Genomic DNA, 24,784 nt, shown 5'->3' with positions numbered 1-24,784 from the left:
TTCACTACCTCACATTGACATATGAAAGTGTCAACCTGTTTGCACATTTGGCCTCTCTGTACCTTCCTGTGTATCTTATATTTAAGACTAAAGTGTACTTTACTTTCATGCACATTATTTTTCCACTACAGTATACATCTCTTTATATATTTTTATTTTATTCTTATATTTTTATTGTTTACTTTTATTTCATTCTTTCATAGCTATATTTATGTATATTTTCATCTGTGTTGTATTCTTTAATCAATTGCAATGTCCATGGAGCGTACCTGACTCACATTTCACTGCTGGTTATATATGCTCTATATAATTGTGTATGTGACAAATAAAAATCTTGAATCTTGAATCTTGAATCTCATGGGTCAGGAGCCGGATTCTCCAGTATCATCTTATAGACACAACACGCAAAACCATTATTTTTCATACACTACACTCTTAAAAATAAAGGTTCTTTATTGGCATAAATGCTTCTATGAAGAACCCTGAGCTTCCATGGAACCTTTCAAATGCAGAAAAGGTTCTTTTTGGAACTCTTCACTAAAAGGTTCTTTGAACCAAAAAAGGTTCTTCTGTGGCATCACTGGAACCTTTAATTTTAAGAGTGCTTTCAGTGTTTTTTTTTTTAGGTTTTAGTCTATTTGGCCTTTCATGACATTCTGTTTCAGACTAGATGAAAGAAAACATCCAAAATATACATTTAAGTGTGGTTTTTGGATTTGTTTATTTATATTTATTGGATTTTTTTCTTTTCTTTCTCCATTCAGCAGCACACGCTTACACCAAAACTTACAGCTTTATTCTTGTCTATATTCTGAAGGTTTTTGGAGAAGGGTTTGTTCATATGTCATTTGCCTGCATGGTGTTATTTTGCCATTTATCTGTTTGGGTATTTATTTATAGGATTTAGATTTAAAATGAGTTTGTTTCTCCACGTCAGCAGCACATATACATCAAAATTTACTGTTTTATTCTGTTTAAGTGAGAGATTTATTCATATATCATTCACAATGATTTTACTATTGCGCTTTATCTATTTGCGTCTATAGATTTCAAATACAATATATATCTTCACAAGTATTTTTCTCCATCCAGCAGCACACACTTACACCAAAACGTGGTTTTATTCGTCTTATCTGTATTCTGAAGGTTTTTACTGTAGGGTTTGTCTGTATATCATTTGCTTGATTTTAAACATTTTATTCCTAAAAACATGGTGAAAATGTATTTTTCTCTGGTTGTTGACAGTATTTTCTAAATTTATGGAGTGATAAAAAGAAATCCAAAATCCCCTCAGTAAAAAAAAATTACCTCTATGTATGCAATTAGTTAATTCAAAAAAATGTTTGCAATTCTTAATGTAATCGATCAGTGGGGAGAAGTATGGTGAAATCTGTTAGTTATTTATGTTTACCTATGGGTGTCTTGCCTTACAGAAATTAAGAAATCTCTAAATATAAATTTCAAGAAGTTTGTAAGAATTAAGCTCTATACATTTCTTGAAAAAAAAAAAATCATAAGTTCTCAAATTTTTTTTCTTCAGGACATTTTTTTTCTTCTGTTTCTGAAGATTTGCTGATCAGATCAATGAAAATCACTTCGAAGTCTGTGCTTCTGAGTTTCCTGCAGACTGCAGTAATAATCCTAATAAAATCTAAAAAGTTTTAGTTGTGACCTGGTTTAGCTTTTGACGTCGTGCTTTTTTAATGTGCTGTGCATTTTAAATGAGTTAAGAGCCTTTCTAAAATGTTTAAAAATGTTGAATACAGCAAAAACCTGTCATGCATAATCATAACCGATCAATGTTTATAGTAATGATAACTGGCGTCACTTCAGATTAGTGCACATTGCACTCATATGTATATTTTGTAGTTAGTGTTACGTTTTAATGCTTAATGTATGAAACATCCCAAAAAATATATCTTACCTTTGTGGATTTAAAACAAGTTGGATGTTATATAATTTTGTTATTTATGATTTTTTTTTTTTTGAAATTATATTGCATTATTCGATAGCAGTTAAGAATGTTTTGTGACTTTGGTGAATGCATTTTTTTTTTTCTTTAAATCAGATTCACCCAATGAACTACGGTTGGTCACTTTACAAAGTTTTTTTTTCTTTCTTGGTTAAGTAAGTGGACTAGGCCTGATAACGCTGGTGATGTGCCGTCACATTAATGTTGTGCCGTGTCTGTAGGTTATGGTTTTGTGGACTTTGACTGTCCAGCAGCAGCGCAGAAGGCCATTTCATCTCTGAAGGCCACTGGTGTGCAGGCGCAAATGGCCAAGGTAAGACATCTTCATCCCTCCATCATCCTCACAGCGGTTTAAACTGCATATGACCCAATCAAGTTCTGAATACTTAAAGTTTAAGTGGTTAAAGTAAAAATAATTAAATGTTACCATTTGAAATAGTTGTTTTCAATGTGAATGTGTTAAAATATAAGTGAAGTGACATACAGCCAAGTATAGTGACCCATACTCAGAATTTGTGCTCTGTATTTAACCCATCCAAAGTGCACACACACAGCAGTGAACACACACACACTGTGAACACACACCTGGAGCAGTGGGCAGCCATTTATGCTGCGGCGCCCGGGGAGCAGTTGAGGGTTCGGTGTCTTGCTCAAGAGCACCTCAGTCGTGGTATTGCGGGCCCGAGTCTCGAACCCACAACCTTAGTGTTAGGATACAAACTCTCTAACCACTAGGCCACGACTTCCCAATAATTTGATCAAAGCTGTATTTTCAGCATCATTACTCCAGTCTTCAGTGTCACATGATCTTCAGAAATCATTCTAATATGATGATTTGAAAAAAATATTTCTGATTATTATCAATGTTGAAAACAGTCGTGCTGCACAATATTTTTATGGAAACTGTGATGCATTTTATTTTTCAGGATTCTCTGACAAATAAAAGTCAGCATTTATTTGAAATAGCTAACATTATAAATGTCTTTACTGTCACTTTTGATCATTTTAACGCATCCTTGTTGAGTAAAATATTACATTTTGTGAAGATTTTTTTTTTTTTTTCAAAAAGATTTTACCTGTACCTTTCCATGAAAATGATACAAACTTTTAAACCGTCATCAAAAGAGACGCTTGAGCTTTAGAAAATGTTGAATGTCAGTCTGCACTTTTTATCTGCACATTCACACACAGACATGTGATGTGTTTGAAAACATACAGCAGCATCCGGTTCATGGGTTTGCATCTACTGATATTATAAATTATAATGTGAATGCAGTCTCTGGATAAAAGCTACTTGTTTAGCAAAAATACAGAAAAAAAAAACCTTAATACTGTGTAATATTAAATATTGATTCCCTATTTTAATATAGTTTAAAATGTCATTTTTTTCTGTGACACAGCGCTGCATTTTCAGCATCATTGCTCCAGTCTTCAGTGACACATGATCTTCAGAAATCATTCTAATATGATGATTTATTTACAGTGTTGAAACTGAAACTGCTTATTTTTTTATTATATTAATAAAAGGATAAAAAGAATAGCATTTATTAAAAATAGTAATCTTTACTAAAGACAAATGTTTACTATCACTTTTAATCCATTTAACACATCCTTGCTGGATAAAATGATTAATTTCTTAAAAGAAGAAGAAGAAGAAGGAAACAATTTACTGACCCCAAACTTTTGAATAGTAGTGTATACTGTAACACAAAATTTATATTTTGAATAAACACTGTTCCTTTTAACTTTTTATTTACCAATGAATCCTGAACAAGTATCACAGGTCCCAAACAATATGAAGCAGCAAAGATGTTTCCAACATTGATTATAAATCAGCATATTAGATTGAATTCTGAAGGAAGACTGGAGTAATAATGCTGAAAATTCAGCTTTGTTTCCCAGGAATAAATTATATTTTAAAGTATATTAAAATATAAAACTGTCATTTTAAATTGCAATAATATTTCACAAAATTAAGTTTTTTTCTGTATTTTTGATCAAATAAATGCAGCCTTGATGAAAGAAACATATTTAAAAAAAAAAAAAAAAAAAAAAAAAACATTAAAAAACATACTGATTCCAAACTTTTGAATGCCTGTGTGTGTGTGTGTGTGTGTGTGTGTGTGTGTGTGTGTGTGTGTGTGTGTGTGTGTGTGTGTGTGTGTGTGTGTGTATTCAACTGATATAAGTTGGTCCCCGCAATGTTCTAGACATGGTTACGGCCTTGGATTAAGTTAAACTAAATGAAAATGAAAAATGTTGCCTTGGCATTTACATTTAGTCATTTAGCAGACGCTTTTATCCAAAGCAACTTACAAATGAGGATAACAGAAGCAATCAAAATCAACAAAAGAGCAATGATACACAAGTGCTATAACAAGTCTCAGTTAGCTTAACGCAGTACACGTAGCAAGGTTTTTTTTTTTATTATTTAATAAATAAAAAGAAAATGGTTAAAATAGAAAAAGAATAGAGCAAGCTAGTGTTAGAGGCCTTTTTTGCTTTTGTTAATTGTATAATAAATGAAAACGAAACAGATAGATAGAATACAAAAAGATCAGAGAAGCTAGTGTTAGTGTTTTTTTTGTTGTTGTTTTTTTTTAAGAAAATTTAATTTTACATTTTTTTTAAATTAAATGTTTTAATTTTATTTCAGTTTATGCTTATTTCATGTAGCACATTTTTTATGGTTATATTTTTTGGTTGTTGAACATTAGTATTTTTTTTCTACAAGCTCCCACAATGAAAAGCTTCATGTTCAGTGTTCATGTGAAGTGCCTCCTGTGAGCGTAATAAACACTGCACTTCCTCTCTCTCTGCCTCTCGTTAGTGTTTGACAGGTGAGTCGGGTGTTAATTAGTTGTTCTCAGAGATTCCTGACACAGCTGACGTGAGTCTCTTAACGAATCAGAGGAGCTGAGCTCTGGTCTCTTCACATGCAGAGCTTTAGTTTGTGATGGATGTGGCACTCATGTAAACAACGCTCTGAATCTGCCGTATGTAAACACAGTCTGATGATTCTGAGAGTCAGAGCGTGTTTCTGTCTCGTTTTTGGCCTCAAACTGTGCTTGAGCTGTAATTAGACCAGCGAGGCAGGGGAACCGTCCCATAATGCATCTGTCTCCTCTGGTACCCACCACTCCCTCTGTTTGCCCTTCAGAACTTACCATCTGTTCCTGAGCCAGATGACATCAGGGAAAAGAAAACTTGCTGGGAATTGGAGAAAGTTATTAACTTTGATGAAAGATTTTCTTTTCTTTAGAAAAATGCACACTGATAAGTCTAGAGCAGAGGTGGGCAAACTTTTTGGACCAGAGGGCCACATCAAGTTTTGCAAACCAAGTGAAGGGCCGCATGCCAAATCCTTTATAAAAGGAACTTTTATTTACAGTGGAGGTATGCATGGAAACTATATTATCTGACAGAAACATTTGTCATATTAACACATTAAAACAAAAATTCTTATTTAATATCTATTACTGAGTCAAATTTACAACAATCTCATTTGCACTGCTATTAGTATGTACATATCAATCATCATAAAACTTGATAAAATAACAAATCCTTGATAAAATAACTTTTATTTACAATGGAGCTATGCATGGAACATATATTATCTGACAGAAATATTTGTCATATTAACACATTAAAACAAAAACATTTTTAGACCTATGAAATCAGTCTTATTTCATTCATACTAATGTCAAAATTACATTTTTTCCAAATTCCGTTGTTTTTTTTTTTTTTCATTTAAATTTTTTTTTTCCATTTTAGTTTTTCTAGTCTTTGCTTTAGTAGTAAAAATGTTTTTACTACATAAAACTTACACAATTTTAAAAGTTGCATAAAAATGTGATTTTAGGGCCTTATGAAATAAATTTTGCTTTATCACATATTCCATTTCATATTTTTCCAAGTTCTGTTTTTTCTTCTCCATATACATTTTTTGCACTTCTTTTGTTTTAATTTTAATAGTTTATTAAAAACATGAACTCAGTTTAACAACAATTTATTTACATGTTTAATAAAAATAAAATTTTTAGGGCCCTTTGGAATACATTTATTTTCTCAAATTCCATTTTATTATTATTATTATTATTATTATTATTATTATATATTCTTTTTACCAAATTGTTTTGTTTTAATTTTTCTGGGTTAAAGGAAACTTTATTAATCAGAAAGCATGACTGATCAATCAGAGTCATAAAAAAAACCTTTACTTATATAATATTTACAATAACATGATTTTTTTTTCTTTTTTTTTTCAGAAATTGTTGTGTATTCAAATGAAAGCATAAAACCTTATCGATTGATTGAATCTTTTAATCCAATGAACATTTCTGTACAAATTTACTGTTATTAGAACATGGAAGAAACTAAAAATCAAACTTTATTCCTTAAAAAGTCAAGTTTAAATAATGATTTTATTAGTTTAGTAGTAGTTAGATTGGTATTACATTTTTCTGTACTATAGTAATATATTGTCAAAATTTCTTCAAGGATAACTGAAATTTTGATAAATCATTCACAGACCAGGAACATGCATGAGAAATATCAATAGAGTCTGTTCTGATTTCATATAGTCTTTTTCTGCATTATTTCTCAGGTGTGATTCAGTCGGTTCACTAATCATATGATAATGAGATGCTAATCACATGTAAATTTCCTCGATCACCTGGAATGGCAGGATGATCCGGCGTTCATTAGGCCTGAAGCTGTGCTGTTTTTCTTAGGAATGGAGATTTGTATTTATTCCCATGATGCTCTGTGTGAATTATGCATCACCGTAACACACTAGCAACAATCAGAAAGTAGTGTGAGCTGCTAAACCATAACTATACTGTATTTTGTATAGATTGTAAAGCTGAGACAGTTATTTTAGTGAGTCTCAGTAGTACAGACTCTGCTAGACAGTAAAAGTATAGTGTAGAGTATAAATGTGTCTTATGCTTCATCTGCATTCCTCTAACTGCTGCCGTCTGACTCCGAATAATTTAATTACAGCAGCAAGGGCTTCTGGGTAACTGAGAGACTAATCTGAGACAGTGTTCGATGCAGAGGTTTCTAAAGGTGCTGTTTACAGGAACGTCTCTTCATGAGAAGAACACTTAGAGAACGAGAGGAAATGAAGCGAGGAGAGATGAGATTGAGCTTTTAAACTCACATTAACCTCTGATTAGAGAAGATTTCAGTCTCTGCTCTCATGCTCAGAATCATTATTACATTAAATCATATTCAACAAGAGACTCACAAACAATCATCTGAGCGTCTGAAAGCCCATATGTGTGGAGACCGAGTGTGTGTTTACGTTTATTTACACAACAGAATCACACACACTCTCTCTCTCTCTCACACACACACACACACACACACACACTCTCTCTCACTCACACTCTCTCTCTCTCTCTCTCACACACACACACACACATACACATACACATAAACAGTATGATTTTTGCATTTCAGTAGCCAAAGCTATGTTAAAGCTTCTGGTTGGAAAGCAGTTCGAGAGTTTTTGACTATATTCCTCAACATCAGCTCTCACTATCTTTTCACAGGCAAGCGATTTCGTCTAGGATTCGTAAAATCAAAATGCTAAAAAAAAAAAAAAAAAATGGGGTTGACTTCTTACCTATAGCATTCACTGGATCTTGCCCTTCCAGCTCCATGTGTGCGTGTTTCTTAGTAATGAATGTGCTTGCAGCGGGAAAGCTTTAAAATAAAGAAAACAAACATGATGCGATTTCTGCCGTCTCGGTCTTGAACAGGAGTGCTTCACAAAAATAAACCAAAACTCAGTGAATGCGTGCCTCACAGACATGATAAATATATATATTGAAAGCTTTAAATTACTACTTAATTTAAGCCTGGCCCTAGGGGTGTAAAAAAAAATGCAGGGCTCTAACTTCAGTGTCTGTCTCACTAAACGAGGACATAAATACATGAACAACATCTCCAGAACTGCTCTGAGAGTCACTTACAAGGCACTCTACCATTTTATTTGAGTAAAACTAGCATCATATCATACACACAGAAATGTAAAGGTATTCACGGCAACCCGTCAAAATAAAAGTTTAATTTGAAAACATACTACTATTTTTTTCAGTAAAATGCACATAGCTTATTACTACTACTGATACTAAAATGAAACAAACTTTAGTTTTTTAGAGATTAATCACACAACATTTCTTCCATGTTTTAATTTTAATAGTACAGGTACAGTACATCTCAAAAAAGTTGAATATCATAGAAAAGGTCTTTATTTTTTGTAATTTAATTCAAAAAAGCCAACTTTCTTATATTCTAGATTCATTGCACACAAACTAAAATATTTAAAGAGTTTTTTGTTGTTGTTTTAATTCTGATGGTTATGACTTACAGCTTAGGAAAATTTAAAAAATTTATTGTCTCAAAAAATTAGAATATTCCATTTTGAGGGTAAGTCAGAAAAGGTCATTGCTGAAAGGGCTGGCTGTTCACAGAGTGCTGTATCGAAATAAAGCAAATTGCACAAGCAACAGGGATGACCTCAGCCTTAGGAAGATTGTCAGGAAAAGCCGATTCAAGAACTTGGGAGAGCTTCACGAGGAGTGGACTGAAGCCAGAGTCAGCGTATCAAGAGTCACCACGCTCAGACGTCTTCAGGAAATGGGCTACAGCTGTCACATTCCTAGAACCAAGCCACTCCTGAACCAGAAAAACACATCAGAAGCATCTCACCTGGGGTAAGGAGAAAAAGAACTTGACTGTTGCTCAGTGGTCCACAGTACTCTTTTCAGATGAAAGTAAATTTAGCATTTCATTTGGAAATCAAGGTCTGGAGGAAGACTGGAGAGGCACAGAATCCAAAGTCCAGTGTGAAGTTTCTGAAGTCAGTGATGATTCGGGGTGCCGTGATGTCTGCTGGTGTTGTTCCATTGTGTTTTATCAAGTCCAAAGGCAATGCACCCATCTACCAGAAGATTTTGGAGCACTTTATGCCTCCATCTGCTGACAAGCTTTATGGAGATGCTGATTTCATTTTGCTGGAGGACTTTAGCACCTGCCCACAGTGCCAAAACCACTTCCAAGTGGTTTGCTGACCATGATATTACTGTGCTTGATTGGCCAGCCAACTCACCTGACCTGAAGCTCACAGAGAATCTATGGGGTATTGTGAAGAGGAAGATAAGTGACATCTGACAAACAATACAGAGGGGCTGAAGGCCGCTATCAAAAAAACCTGAACTTCAGTAACACCTCAGCAGTGCCACAGACTGATCACCTTCATGCCACACTGCATTGAAGCAGTAATTCATGCAAAAGGAGCCCCAACCAAGTATTGAGTGCATAATTAAACCTACTTTGGAGATCTTGAACATTTCTGTTTTGTAAATCTTTTTTTGATTGATCTTTGAGAAAATATTCTAATTTTTTGAGATACTGAATTCTGTAAGCTGTAAGTCATAACCATCAGAATTAAAACAAAAAACTCTTGAAATATTTCAGTTTGTGTGCAATGAATCTAGAATATAAGAAAGTTTGCTTTTTTTTAATTAAATTACAAAAAAAGAACTTTTCCATGATATTCAATTTTTTTAGATGTACCCGTATTCCCTTTGTTTGCCAAAAATAGTTTGCTTGATTTTCAATAATTAAAAGATAAATAAAATTCATAAGGCTATATTAAGAATAAATTTGAATAGATTTATGCGTTCATATAATTAGACTTGCTACAACACAGAATTTAATAACAATAAAACATATGGAGAGGAAAAAATAAAACGTTTCATAGAGCCCTAAGCATGCAATTTTTTAATAAAACTTTTAATAAACTGATATGAAATTGCATAAGTTTCAAGATTTTAATTTATTAAACATGCTTTTTGATTAATACAATTTTATTTAACCATTAAAAAGGAGTCAAAAAAATTAAAATGGAAAAAAACAGAATCCAGAAAAATAGAGAGAGAAAAAAAGGAATTTGGGAAAAAAATGAAACAAAATTTGGGAAAAAAATAAAACTGATTTCATAGAGTCCTATTAATGATTCTGGAAAGCACTTTGGTCAATGGCAGTTGTTTTAAATGTGCTATAGAAATGAAATTTGTTGTATTGTTTTAACTGTATAACCTGAGACAGCTATGACCTCGGCAGAGAACTTCCCTTCATATTCCTGCACCTCGACCAATAATTCAAGTATCCCTTGCTTCTCAGTGTGAGAAATACAAGGTGCGGTGTGTGAACTGCAATGAATGCATGAGACTCGAGAGCCCTGTAGATTGAAGTGTGTAAGTAACCTGAAGGATCTGTGTGTGTGTGTGTGTGTTTGTCTGTAGCAGCAGGAGCAGGACCCCACTAACCTCTACCTGTCTAATCTGCCCGTCTCTGTGGAAGAACAGGAGCTGGAGGCGCTGCTCAAACCCTTCGGTCACGTGATCTCTACACGGATCTTACGGGACGCCAGCGGCACGAGCAGAGGTGTCGGCTTCGCCAGGTGTGTGTGTGTGTGTTCAAATATAAAACCCTCGTTACTTTGAGTGTGTAACAGACTTCAGAGAAGTCAAGTGTGTGTGCTGATTTATTCTGTGCTAATGAGGGTCAACAAAAGCCTGTTAATTTCAACAGCTGCAGCTTATGATTATTATGAACAATTAATATTCAAAGCCTCAAGACACAGTGTTTTTGTGCAGACAGGGTGATTTTCTGGATTTTATACAGACTGTATAATAAAACTCAGTGTGGATGTATAGTTATTTATATTAATGAGTATGTTGTAAAATCTAAAACATGCAAATTTGAATAACAATTGTATGTATAAATGTATTATATTATATTATATTATATTATATTATATTATATTATATTATATTATATTATATTATATTATATTTTTTTCCTAAAAGGTATATTTCTCTGCTAATTTATAATTTGTATTATTTTTCTAATTTTATTTTTATTTTACTATTTTTGTTGTTTTATTATTATTATTATTATTGTTATTATTATTATTGTTTATATTATAATCTAGTTTGTTTTTTAATTTGTATATTTATATAATACTAAATGTGAATTTATTTATATTTGTGCTAATAAACCACACTGTAAAGCCTAAAACATATACCGTCTTGAATAATAATTTATTATTGTTGTTTTATTGTTTATTATTACTATTATTATTATTATTATTATTGTTGTTGTTGTTGTTGTTATTATTATTATTTTAAGTATTATTTATTTAGTTTTCTCATTGTTATCACTATGCTAATAAACCTTCACATTTCAAGAGCTAAAACATACACAGATGCATTAATTTTATTTATTCTTTTTTTCCATTTTTAATTTTAATTGTAAACACTGGAATTCATGTGAAAATTCTTGTTTAAAAAGATTTAAAACAATAAAAAATCACACAAGCCGTCTAATAAAATCAATGCTCTGCTGTAAGTCTTTTAAAACCTGTGAAACGACTCAATGCTGTTTCCCTGCTGTGGTTTTTCTTGTGTTTTTGTGTGTTGTTCTTCAGGATGGAGTCCTCAGAGAAATGTGAAGTTGTCATACAGCATTTCAATGGGAAATATCTCAAGCCTCCAGCGGGAACCCCAGGTAGAGCTGCTACAGCTCAACAAACAGAAATAGAAAGAGAAACTGGTGATATTGCTAATATCTTTTATAGCTCATGAATTTCTTGGTTTCATTAAAGTGTCAGCTTTGTCTCAGGATTCTCATAAGTTTTGTAAGTATCTTGGAGAGGTGAGGTGTCCAAGTCGTATCATCTAACTACTGGGGTGCATCAGGGCTCAGTTCTTGGACCACTTCTCTTCTCTGTCTACATGGCATCATTAGGTTCTGTCATTCAGAAACATGGCTTTTCATACCATTGCTATGCTGATGACATTCAACTCTACTTCTCATTCCATCCTGATGATCCATCAGTAGCTGCTCGCATCTCAGCTTGTCTAACAGACATTTCTTGCTGGATGAAGGACCGTCACCTTCAACTCAACCTTGCTAAGACAGAACTGCTTGTGGTTCTAGCAAACCCTTTGTTTCATCACAATTTCACCATCAAGTTAGGCACATCAACCATAACTCCTTCGAAAACAGCCAGAAACCTTGGAGTTATGATTGATGATCAGCTAACTTTCTCAGACCACATTGCTAAAACTGTGCGGTCCTGCAGATTTGCTTTATTCAACATCAAGAAGATCAGGCCCTTTCTTTCTGAACATGCTGCACAACTCCTTGTTCAAGCTCTTGTTCTGTCCAGGCTGGACTATTGCAATGCTCTCTTGGCAGGTCTTCCAGTCAGTTCTATCAAACCTTTACAATTAATCCAGAATGCTGCAGCATGATTAATTTTTAATGAGCTGAAAATAATGCATGTCACACCTCTGTTTATCAATTTGCACTGGCTATAGCTGCTTGCATACAATTCAAGGCATTGATGTTTGCCTACAAATCCGTCACTGGCTCTGCACCCCTTTACCTAAATTCATTACTTCAGACTTATGTGCCCTCTAGAAGTTTGTGTTCTGCAAGTGAATGTCGCTTTATTGTTCATCCCAAAGAAGCACAAAGTCACTTTTACGGACTTTTGAATTAAATGTCCTTAGCCATCTTCAAGAATCGGCTTAAAACACATCTCTTCCATCTTTATTTGATGCTCTAACTCTAGCACTCTCTATTCTAATTCTATACTTAAAAAACACACACACTTGTCCATTTTAGACTTGCACTCTATTCATTTGCTGCTTGTTTTCTTTAAAAAAAAAAGTAACTAGCTTTTTAATCTTTTTGTATTCTATCTGTTTCCTTTTCATTTATTATACAATTAACAAAAGCAAAAAAGGCCTCTAACACTAGCTTGCTCTATTCTTTTTCTATTCTATCTGTTTTCTTTTTATTTATTATATTATTTAAAAAGCCCTTGCTGTGTGTACTGCATTAAGCTAACTGAGACTTGTTATAGCACATGATTTTGATTGCTTCCATTGTCCTCATCTGTAAGTCGCTTTGGATAAAAGCGTCTGCTAAATGACTAAATGTAAATGTAATGTAAATGTTAGGAGAAATGAGTCGCTAGCTGTTACTGAGTGAGTCTAGAGCTGTAAAGTCACTGTGGAGCAGCTCAGATGATCTGATGAGGAACAGATGCTTTGATTGCAGATGTGTGTTTCCTGTTACTCAGATCAGCTTATGTGTTTTGTTTAAGGCTTTTCAATCATCTGTCAGTTAGAAAGTGAAAGGAAATTTATAACGTCCCACAACTAAACATTTTTATAATGTTTTGGGAGGATTTAGTCTATCCATCCATCCATCATTCTGTCTTTCTGATGTTCTTTCTATCTATCTATCTATCTATCTATCTATCTATCTATCTATCTATCTGTCTGTCTGTCTGTCTGTCTGTCTGTCTGTCTGTCTATCTGTCTATCTGTCTATATATCTATCATTAAATCGTTCTATCATTGTCTAGCTTCTTTCTTTCTTTCTGTCTTTCTTTTCTCCTTATCTGTCTGTCTATTCTGTTCTAGTTTTGGCAGTGAAGTGGACAGATGGAGAGATGTCTGTGTTTGCTGTAGGCTCAGTCTTTGTCTCTTGTGTTTGTCTGTAGGTCCGTCTGAACCGCTGCTGTGTAAGTTTGCTGATGGCAGTCAGAAGAAGAGACAAACTCAGAGTAAATATCCACAGAATGGCAGAGCATGGAGGGAAGGAGAGGTAAGATCACACACATACACACACACACACACACACACACACACACACACACACACAGTGATTCATTTACAGGAAATCAGGCTGATCATCATCATCATCCTCGTGTCCTAAAGTGCAGCTGATGCACCTGCTGCATGTCACACAAATGCAGCACAGACGCACCACATCACCACTGTGCTTCTGTAGCTTAGAGTTCAGTATATTTAGAGTAGTTTAAGTTTTGTGTATAATTTAAAATAGGGCTGCACAATAAATCAAAATGAAATCGGCATCGCGATTAGAGAGAAGCTGCGATTGTCATGCGTATCTTTCAGTGAAGCACGGTTCTCTGATCAGTAGTAAATCTCCATCCGAAGGCCAGAGGAACGCCAAATACGCCCCGCAGAAGAAACCCAGGAAATCCCTACAGCGGCAGCTGAATAAACAGAAGATTTAACTGCTTTCTTTAAATTCAACGTGACTAATAAACACACGACTACGATAATAAATGGTTTATCTGAGTTCATCTTATTATAATTTTCCTTATATTAAAGTATATAATAATGCAGTGCCTTTATCATTGCTCAGAATACTATGAAATATGTTGTGTGCCTTATTCTGTGTAAGAAGCCTCATCATCTCACAGAAGGATTTATTTCAAACACTCGGCTTAAAACGTTAAAACGTGTTATTGAATGTGGTATTTTCACGTGCTTTCAGGTGGAGCAGCATTTACTACACAGATACGTTCACTGAGAAGCTACGACAACAGCTTTCATTATCACAGAACGATTTCTTTGATTTCATTATCGCACAATTAAATTGTCTGTGATAATGAACGTGATATTGTGTAGGCTGTCAGTAAACTATGGCTGTGTGTAGTAAATGCTGCTCTATCTGAAAGCACATGCTGGAGATTTACTACTAATCACAGAACCAGATTTACTGACAAAATGCACATGACAATCACCTTTGAATAATCACGCAGCCCTAAAAACTATTACTACTGTATATTTGTCTACAAATGTACAAATATATATATATATTTTTTTATATATTTTTAATGCACTGTTTAGATAAACATTTACTGATAATATAGTATATATATATATATATAAAAAAAAAATCTATACATAATTATTTTTATTATATAAATATATTTTTAGATATATAAAAAGAACTAATATTTTTATATGTATAAAAAATATATACTAATTATATATATATATATATATATATATATATATATATATATATATATATATATATATATATATATATATATATATATATATAAGATTTACATTTGTCTTACATTTTGATCTTTAATGTCTCTTTAATTACTACTAACTAAAAAAAAGGCAATCTAAATTTTTCTTAACCATTTGATCATTTGTTTGTTTTTAAGAGAATAAAATTTGAAAATTTCCAAAACACAGATCTGACAAATTAAATATTAAATACTAATAATCATATATGTTCTGATTGGCTGTGTTTTTGTTTGGTCGAGCAGAAATTTCACTCGCAGTGTTGAGAGACACATTGTCACTGGATGAATCTGGTTATGATAGTTTCAAACTCTCATCATCATAAACTCATATAATCACTGTCTTTCTCTCATGATGGAGTGATGGAGCATCTGAGGGTTTGGATCTGATGAAGTCTGCTGTTAACACATCTCTGTCTCTCTGTGTGTCTCTGCAGACGGGAATGACACTCGCATACGACCCTGCCGTCATGCAGAACGGGTACGTCTCTCTCTCTCTGTCTCACACACACACACACACACACACACACACACACACACACACACACACACACACACACTGAGACATGAGGAGAGATCGTTTCTCGCAGTGTGTTCTGCTTGCAGGAAATTCCTCACTTCCTGTTTCCCGTGTCTCCTAATGAAACATCCTGTCTGATAAGAGATCAGAGAAACACAGCTCTGAGTATTTACAGTTTCATCACAGCACCACCTGCAGGACACACACACACACGCACTGTCATGTGTGCTGAAGTCTGTATATATATATAATGTTTATATCATAATCAATATCATTAATATGTAATCTCTGTCTCTGTGCAGGTTCTACTCTTCTCCGTACGGCATCACTGCTAACCGGATGATCGCTCAAGCGTCCATCACTCCGTTCATCACCACTTCACCCATATCTGCATATCAGGTGTGTGTGTGTGATTTCAGTATCAGACCATCAGAGCAGCTCGTGAATGAACAAGCTCTGTGTCTTACAGCTCTGATCTGGAAACTCATCTGAGTTTGTTTAATGAATATGAGCCGTTAACCCCGTCTGGGACAGACACCTTCACCTCCACAGTGTCTACAAGAGGTGAAGAATCAACTGTCTGCCGGTTCAATTGTTGCTCTGACAGCTGAATTACACAGGAGATTTCATTAACAAATGAGAGAACGAGAGATCAGAAAGAGAGATTAAAGGGCTTGTGTGTTTGTGTGGGTGTGTGATCGATCTATCACTGTCAGATTGATTGATCAGTATCAGAGCAGAGGAGCATCATCTTCATCACTGTCTTCTCTTCACTGAGATCAAGCACAGGTTTAGCACTAATATGAAGCCAGATTCCTGTGGCTGTGCATGAAAATTATGTGTGCATATATGAATATATTTTTATACTACAGCTCTAATATGGTTCTAGGTCAATGTATATATGAATGAATTACTGCTGTTTGATTTGATTTTGCATTTTCATCAGTTCAGAGTTGAACTGTGTGAATAAGTGGTTTTGATGTTAATTTTTAGCAGCAGTAATTCAGAAAATATCACATTCTTGAGTGATGTTTTGGTTTTGTTTAATTTCATTTACATTTATTTCTATAGCATATTTACTCATATTTAGCAAAAGGCTTCACATTGTAAAACAATTTAATAATAACAAATCTAAACATTTAAAATGACTATTAATGAATTAAATTATATGTGTTTTATTTTAGCATCGAGATATACTGTTACAATTTCTATTCATATTTCGATTTCATTGATATTTTTATGTTCAGTTTTAATTTTAATTTTAAGTAACAGCTGGTAATGTTGTTTTTGTAAATGTCTATATAGTTTTTATTAATTTTATTTCAGTTATGGTGGTTTTATATGAGAGCTGTCAGTCAAGAACTAGTTGACCAATGATGATGCTTAAGCCCGCCCTGAATTACATGAAACTCTAACTGCAAGATCTGGAAAAAAAAATAAATAAAAAATAATAGCAGAATCTGTAAAGGAGTAAAGGGAAAAACAACATGAGCATACAAAAAATAAAATTATGATCAGAAAATGTCTGAGCACACAGGAAACACAAATATAACCAAGGAAAAAATTATTATGTGTCGGATAATTTTGCATAAATACTTATTTTATTAAATATGATTTTAAATTTGTTTAAACTTTTGATTCATGCTTATTATTTATTAAAATGCGCTATTAATTTTTTTTTTTTTTATGGTTATTATTTTTCAATCCGTGGCCATTGTTTACTGTCCGAAAAACTCTGCTGTACTTTTAAAATTTTGTGCATTATTTTTTATGTGCGCTTTTAAATTTTGATTTCATGCTTGTTTTTTATGCAATACTTTAAGTGGAAAATTTATTCCATAGTTTTGAAAATGTGAAATGTTGCTAATAGCTGGAATACATTTGTTTTTCATTTTATTTCAGTTAATGTATATTTCAGTTAATGTTTATTTAATGCTTGTTGTTAGTTAGCAATATTAACCCTTTAATGTGCCTTTGGTTCAGAGCACAGCATGGATGCCGCAGCAGTATGTGATGCAGCCGACAGTAAGTGACCTCTGACCTTTCTTCTCTCTGTGACCATTTACAGACACAAGCCTTAAAGGTACAGTAGCAGAAACTGCTTTCTTAATTGCATTAGAGAGGCTGAAAATGATCATGAAAACTAACGACTGTGGGGAAAATGTTTCTTGCTCAGTCTGAGTTTAGCAGAGGCAATATCGGTTTGAAAATATGTGACAACATCTCAGTAATATGAGTTTGTGCACCTTTCTGAGAGCATTATATTTCTGTGTAGTATCAGACTTGAGTTAGTTCGCTGCTGATTCAGTCTTATTCTCATATAAACTCCTGTAACATGCTCCTCGTGCTGTTTCTGGATTGTTTGCCGTGTTAAAGTCATTGACTGAGTTCAGCCAACCATAACCCACAGTTATATGACATTCACTAAATCAATATCAGTGTGTTCTGTGCTGAAGTTTCATTTATTTTTACACAACACAAACCCATCGACTTGACCGTAACACTTTCTGGAGACCAGGCTCATGTGGATGTAGACGTCCTTCTTTATTTCTACAGGAAGAACACAATGTTATCAATGTGAAAAAGAAAAAGGACGCTGCAAAAAATCTATATCTGGTTTCCAACTTAAAAAATCTCTACAGATCCTTAAAACAATAGATTTACTTGAAGCAACACCATTTTTTTCGATATTTTAACTGGAAAACAAAGCGAAAAATGACTAATCAGGAGTTAATAAGAAGTGATTTTTTTGCAGTTGGTACAGTAAATAAGTTAAATGTGTTTGTTTTCTGTGTGTGTGTGTCTGTAGGGAGCGCTCATCAGTCCAGCTCTCGATCACAGCACTGTAATGACTCCACTAACACAACAGATGAGTCAGCTGACACTGGGAACCTCTGCTAATGTGGGTTTATATGCTGTCTGCTCTGATTTCCCATTTACTCAACATTAAATATCACAAGAACGTCAACTGTGTTTGATCACTGTACAGTACAGTCAGATGATAAAAGTGTTTTTTGGTCAGAATAATTTATATCAGACTTAATACTATAATATATACCAGACTAAAGATATGACTGTATCCAGACTATATATCCTACTAAATATTTAACTATATACAAGAATATATACCGTACTGTATACTCAACTATGAAATGGACTATAGGGAAGACTATATACCAGACTACATAACAGAATATATACCTGACTGTCTACTGAATTATATACCAGACTATATAACAGACTATATACTGAACTATATATCAGAGTATATAACAGACTATATACTGAACTATATATCAGACTTTATACTGGACTATATAACAGACTATATACTGAACTATATAACAGGCTGTATACTGAACTATATAACAGACTATATACTGGACTATATAACAGACTATATACTGAACTATATAACAGACTATATAACAGACTATATACTGGACTATATATCAGACTATATACTGAACTATATAACAGACTATATAACAGACTATATACTGAACTATATAAGACTATATACTGAACTATATAACAGACTGTATAACAGACTATATACTGGACTATGTATCAGACTATATAACAGACTATATACTGAACTATATAACAGACTGTATAACAGACTGTATAACAGACTATATACTGGAATATATATCAGACTATATAACAGACTATATACTGAACTATATAACAGACTATATACTGGACTATATAACAGACTATATAACAGACTATATACTGAACTATATAACAGACTATATAACAGACTATATACTGGACTATATATCAGACTATATAACAGACTATATACTGGACTATATAACAGACTATATACTGAACTATATAACAGACTATATAACAGACTATATACTGGACTATATATCAGACTATATAACAGACTATATACTGAACTATATACCTGACTATGTAACAGACTATATACTGAACTATATACCTGACTATGTAACAGACTATATACTGAACTATATAACAGAGTGTATACTGAACTATATAACAGACTGTTTACTGAACTATATATCAGACTATGTGACAGACTATATACTGAACTATATAACAGACTATAACAGACTATATACTGGACTATATATCAGACTATGTAACAGACTATATACTGAACTATATACCTGACTATGTAACAGACTATATACTGAACTATGTAACAGAGTGTATACTGAACTATATAACAGGCTGTTTACTGAACTATATATCAGACTATATAACAGACTATATACTGGACTATATATCAGACTATATAACAGACTATATACTGAACTATATAACCGACTATATACTGAACTATATAACCGACTATATAACAGACTATATATCAGACTATATACTGAACTATATAACAGACTATATACTTGACTATATAACAGACTATATACTGAACTATATAACAGACTATGTTCAGCACTATATAATAGACTGTATACTGAACTATATAACAGACTATATACAGCACTATATAACAGACTGTATACTGAACTATATAACAGACTATATACTGAACTATATAACCAACTATATATCAGACTATATACTGAACTATATAACAGACTATATACTGAACTATATAACCGACTATATACTGAACTATATAACAGACTGTATACTGAACTATATAACAGACTGTATACTGAACTATATAACAGACTATATACAGCACTATATAACAGACTGTATACTGAACTATATAACAGACTATATAATGAACTATATAACAGTCTATATACAGCACTATATAACAGACTGTATACTGAACTATATAACAGACTGTATACTGAACTATAACAGACTATATACAGCACTATATAACAGACTATATACTGAACTATACACCAGACTATATAACAGGCTGTATACCCAACTATATAACAGACTGTATGCTGAGCTATATTCCAGACTATATAATAGACTATATACTGAACTAAATAGCAGACTATATAACAGGCTATACACTGAACTATATACCAGACTAAAAACCTGACCATGTACTAAACTATGTACCAGAATATATACGTGACTATATACAGACTAAAAACGACTATATGCTGAACTATATACCAGACTAAAAACCTAACTAAATAATCGACTATATTACAGACTAAAAAACTGATTATATATTGGACTATATATCAGATTATTTACCAGACTAACAACCTATTATATACTACTATATGTAGTCCAATTATATACCAGACTAAAAATCTGACTATATACTATACTATATGCTGGACCATATAATGTATATAGACTAAATATGACTATATACCTAAAAACCTGACTAAATAACAGACTAAAAACTTGATTATATACTAGACTGTATACCAGAATATATGCCAGACTAAAAACCTACTACATATGGGACCATCAGCAGTTAAAATATAGTTTTAATTCAGTGATTTTAACTTTTAATTTAGTGATTTTAATGCTTTAAAGAGCAGTTTTAGAATTGAATGTTCTAATGTTCTGCTATCGGTTCTGCTAACTATAAAAGGTACAACTGTCATAAAACCAGAGAGAAAGGCTGCATGGCTATAATAGTATGTGAGAGAGTCAGTAGTAATATCAATGCATTCCTAAAGGAGCTGAGTTTAGCCTGACAGTTAGCCTGCTTTAGACCAGGTTAGTTTCCCAGCATAAGTTGCCACAGTGACTGAGCTTGATCTATGTTACATTTGCTTTATGGAACCCTAATTATTTGACAGTGAGTCAGACTAACTGAAATAAGCCTGGCTTAAAATTTGGTAAACTTTATGAAACGGGCCTCGAGGTGTTAGAAGTCAGAAGACACATAAGTTAATTTATGATTTGCTGTCTGTCTGAACCAAAGAAATAAAAGTGATACAATTTTCTCCATAGCATCGAATCACATTATGAATTGAATTGAAATCGGATCGTACTGCATTGAAATAGAGATGAATCGCATCGCATCGGTAGCTGCTTCATATGTATCTTCAATGTATCGTATTGTTGGGTATGCATTGATACGTGTATGGCATCAGCCTCCGTTATGAGATGCACATCCCTAGTACAGAGTGTGTGTACAGTCAGTCTTCAGCACTATGACACTGAAGTAGTTTACACTGTGCGCCTGTACAGGAAGTTAGTCACCTCTGACCACGCCCTTCAACTCCACTCATTAGCACTCTGAGACAGCTAAACAATCCATCACACACACACACACACACAAACACACACACACAAGACAGCGTGATCTGCAGCTCTCGATCACTCAGTGCCCTCTGCAGGACGATAGGAGAACTGCAGGTGTGTGTTATCCAGTGGTCGTGCTCGTGCGTGTGTGTTTGTGTGTGTGTGTGTGTGTGAGTGTGTGTGTGTGTGTGTGTGTGTGTGTGTGTGTGTGTGTGTGTGTGTGTGAGTGTGTGAGTGTGTGAGTGTGTGAGTGTGTGAGTGAGTGAGTGAGTGAGAAGACTTTATTAATCCCAAAAGGGAAACTGGTTTGCCACCAACTTAAAACATACAGCCAACAAGCACACCACACAGCTTACACACATAAATAAATAATTCAACATTTAAAAACTATGAAAACGTGTGTGTGTGTGTTATCCACTGCTAATCTGTGTGTGTGTGTGTGTGTGTGTGTGTGTGTGTGTGTGTGTTTCAGTATATAACGGCTCCAGCTCCTGTGGCCCCTATGCAAGGAACATTCATCCATCAGTTAACGCCGGTCCCTCCGTCAGCACTTCCTGTAGAGGTACATCATGCATGTTTCATGAGTTACATAAATACTAGGGCTGCACAATTTGACCAAAAGTTCATTGTGATCGTATTGTGATTTAAAATGCAAGAAAAAATAAAATTGCTTGTTTGTTGGACTGAACAATTTGGCGAAAAATGTGTGATTATATATCAATATGACAATAATAATAATAATAATAATAATAATTATATATTGTTGTTATTATTATTTTTACTTCTGCAGAATATGACAAAAAAATTGATTTATGTATCAATCTGACAATAGTAATAATAATAATTTACTATTACTATTACTATATTTCACTGAAAAATAAATATCAAGCATTTAAGAAACAACAACAATAATAATGTTATTGTACAGTACAACTGTAAAATTACAATACTAATATTTTGGGCTGTTTTATTGTTTGAAAATTTCTTCATTTTCGAACATTCAAGCTTTTATATTGATGTTATTTTTTGTTGAGAAGGTTTATAAAACTTACTACAAGTTTGGGAAGATGTTAAGATGTTAATAATTTCTTATTATAAGCAGTATATATCTAGAAATTAACATTCATATTCTGTATTAATAAAGTAATTAAAGGCTGTAAACATTTGGAAAATGCACATGTTGTAAAAATGAATATATGAATAAATGCTGTGAACCTTTTTCATTGTTAGTTCATGATACCTAATGCATTTGCTAAAGTTGCTATAAAGTGTTTTGTTTATTTAGACTTAAACTTTTTAAACATCCTGTTCTCAGGGTGTAGTAACAGAAGCTCCCTCGTCACAGGATGTCCATGTAGCACGGCAACAGATCACCATGGAAACCAGCGACCACATTCAACCCTGCTCCTACCAGTCCAAGTGCGCACTACGTCCTGTGTACTACACCCTACACACTTTCAACTTCACAAACATGACAAAACCAACACTAGCCATCCATACAGCCTTAACTTACAACCTCATGACCCTGCTGGCCTTTCATATTCTTTTCTTTATACTAACAATAATATGTGACCCTGGAGCACAAAAGCAGTATTTATTTTGTGTGTTATTTTTTTAGATATACAAAATTATATTGTATGAGTCAAAATGATTGATTTTTCTTTTATGTCAAAAATCATTAGGATATTAAGTAAAGATCATGTTCCATGAAGATATTTTGTAAATTTCCTACCGTAAATATATCAAATCTTAATTTTTGATTAGTAATATGCATCGCTAAGAACTTCATTTGAACAGCTTTAAAGGTTATTTTGTAATTTTATTGATTTTTTTGCTCCCTCAGATTCCAGATTTTCAAATAGTTGTAGCTCAAGCAAATTTTGTTTTCATATTTTACCATACATCAATGGAAAGATTATTTATTCAGCTTAGTGGTGTATAAATCTCAATTTAAAAAAAAAAAAAAAAAAAAAAAAAAATGGTTTTGTGGTCCTGGGTCACATATTATTTGCTAATGAAATAAATGCTATATTAATAAATTAATTTAACATACCTTGATGACCTTACATGCCTTTTATTTGTTTGGTCAAGACTGAAATCAAATTGTTAACGTTAGTTAATGTGTCATCTAATGCATCTAATACAAATCATTAATCTAGCTATAAAAATAATATTTAATTAATTAAATATACTAACTTGAAATGTCTTAGTTCATGTAGAAATTAAGAAATAAATGCTCTAAATGTATTGTTTTTATAATGCCTTGATATAAATGTTGTGATAGATTTTATTAATATATTAATAAATGTTTTGAACTAGTTCACAATACCGGTTCATGCATTAACTAACGTTAACAAGCATTATTGTTTCATTTAGTTAATTTACTTTACAAACTCTCATGGTTTTTGCTTTGAACTTGCATTTACAGTTTCATTTGTGCACTGTAGATGCATTTCTATCTCGGTGTGATGATGATTTTGTGTTTTATTGTCAGATAGCATCCTGAAGAGGTGAATGTACATCAGCGTTGCCTTCTGATGGACGCTCTGCACTCAAAGTATGGACACGCAATCAACTTCCAGGTGACCTCAGCACCAAAAACACGGACTTGACTCATTTCCACCTGGACTCCGCAGGCCGCTTCATGAGCTGATGAGGGTTATCACTTGAATTTTATTTTATTTTTTTAATGTCTGTTGAACTGAAGCTCCTTCAGAAAGTTCATAAATATGTAAACACTCCGTTGATAGATGCAGATATGATGTAAAAGGATCAAGAAGAACACATATAGTCTTCCTCAGATATTAAGCTATCACATCTTTATATTCTGTTGTTTTTCTTCTGTCAAGTGTTGGTTTTGTAGGAATTTACACAAATCTCAGTAGCCTTAATTTTGAATACATCTGAATATTGTTTAATATCCGGTATTAATCATGTTGGGAATGAATCATCATATCACCTTTTCTTCATTTGAAGAAAAATCAGGTAATTATAATTTTCCTGAATGGACTGCATTATACTGAAATTTAATTTTCACAAAGAGGGAAAAACAGTACAGCAGTTTGCTGCAATTGATAAACATGCGTTTTTTAGTTTTTCTTCTAATTGTTTTTATGTATCAGTTTTGATATATTTACACATTAGATTTGAACCAAATAATAATTTA

At 33.1% G+C, this 24,784-nt stretch overlaps 1 pseudogene; it reads left to right on the top strand.

Annotated features, from left to right (window-relative positions):
* Window positions 1–24,784, top strand: part of LOC109078319 — a 59,033-nt pseudogene extending 34,249 nt beyond the window's left edge.

This window comes from Cyprinus carpio, chromosome B19 (assembly GCF_018340385.1).
Source record: "Cyprinus carpio isolate SPL01 chromosome B19, ASM1834038v1, whole genome shotgun sequence".
Taxonomy (NCBI): domain Eukaryota; kingdom Metazoa; phylum Chordata; class Actinopteri; order Cypriniformes; family Cyprinidae; genus Cyprinus; species Cyprinus carpio.
This window is presented reverse-complemented; position numbering and strand designations above follow the sequence as displayed.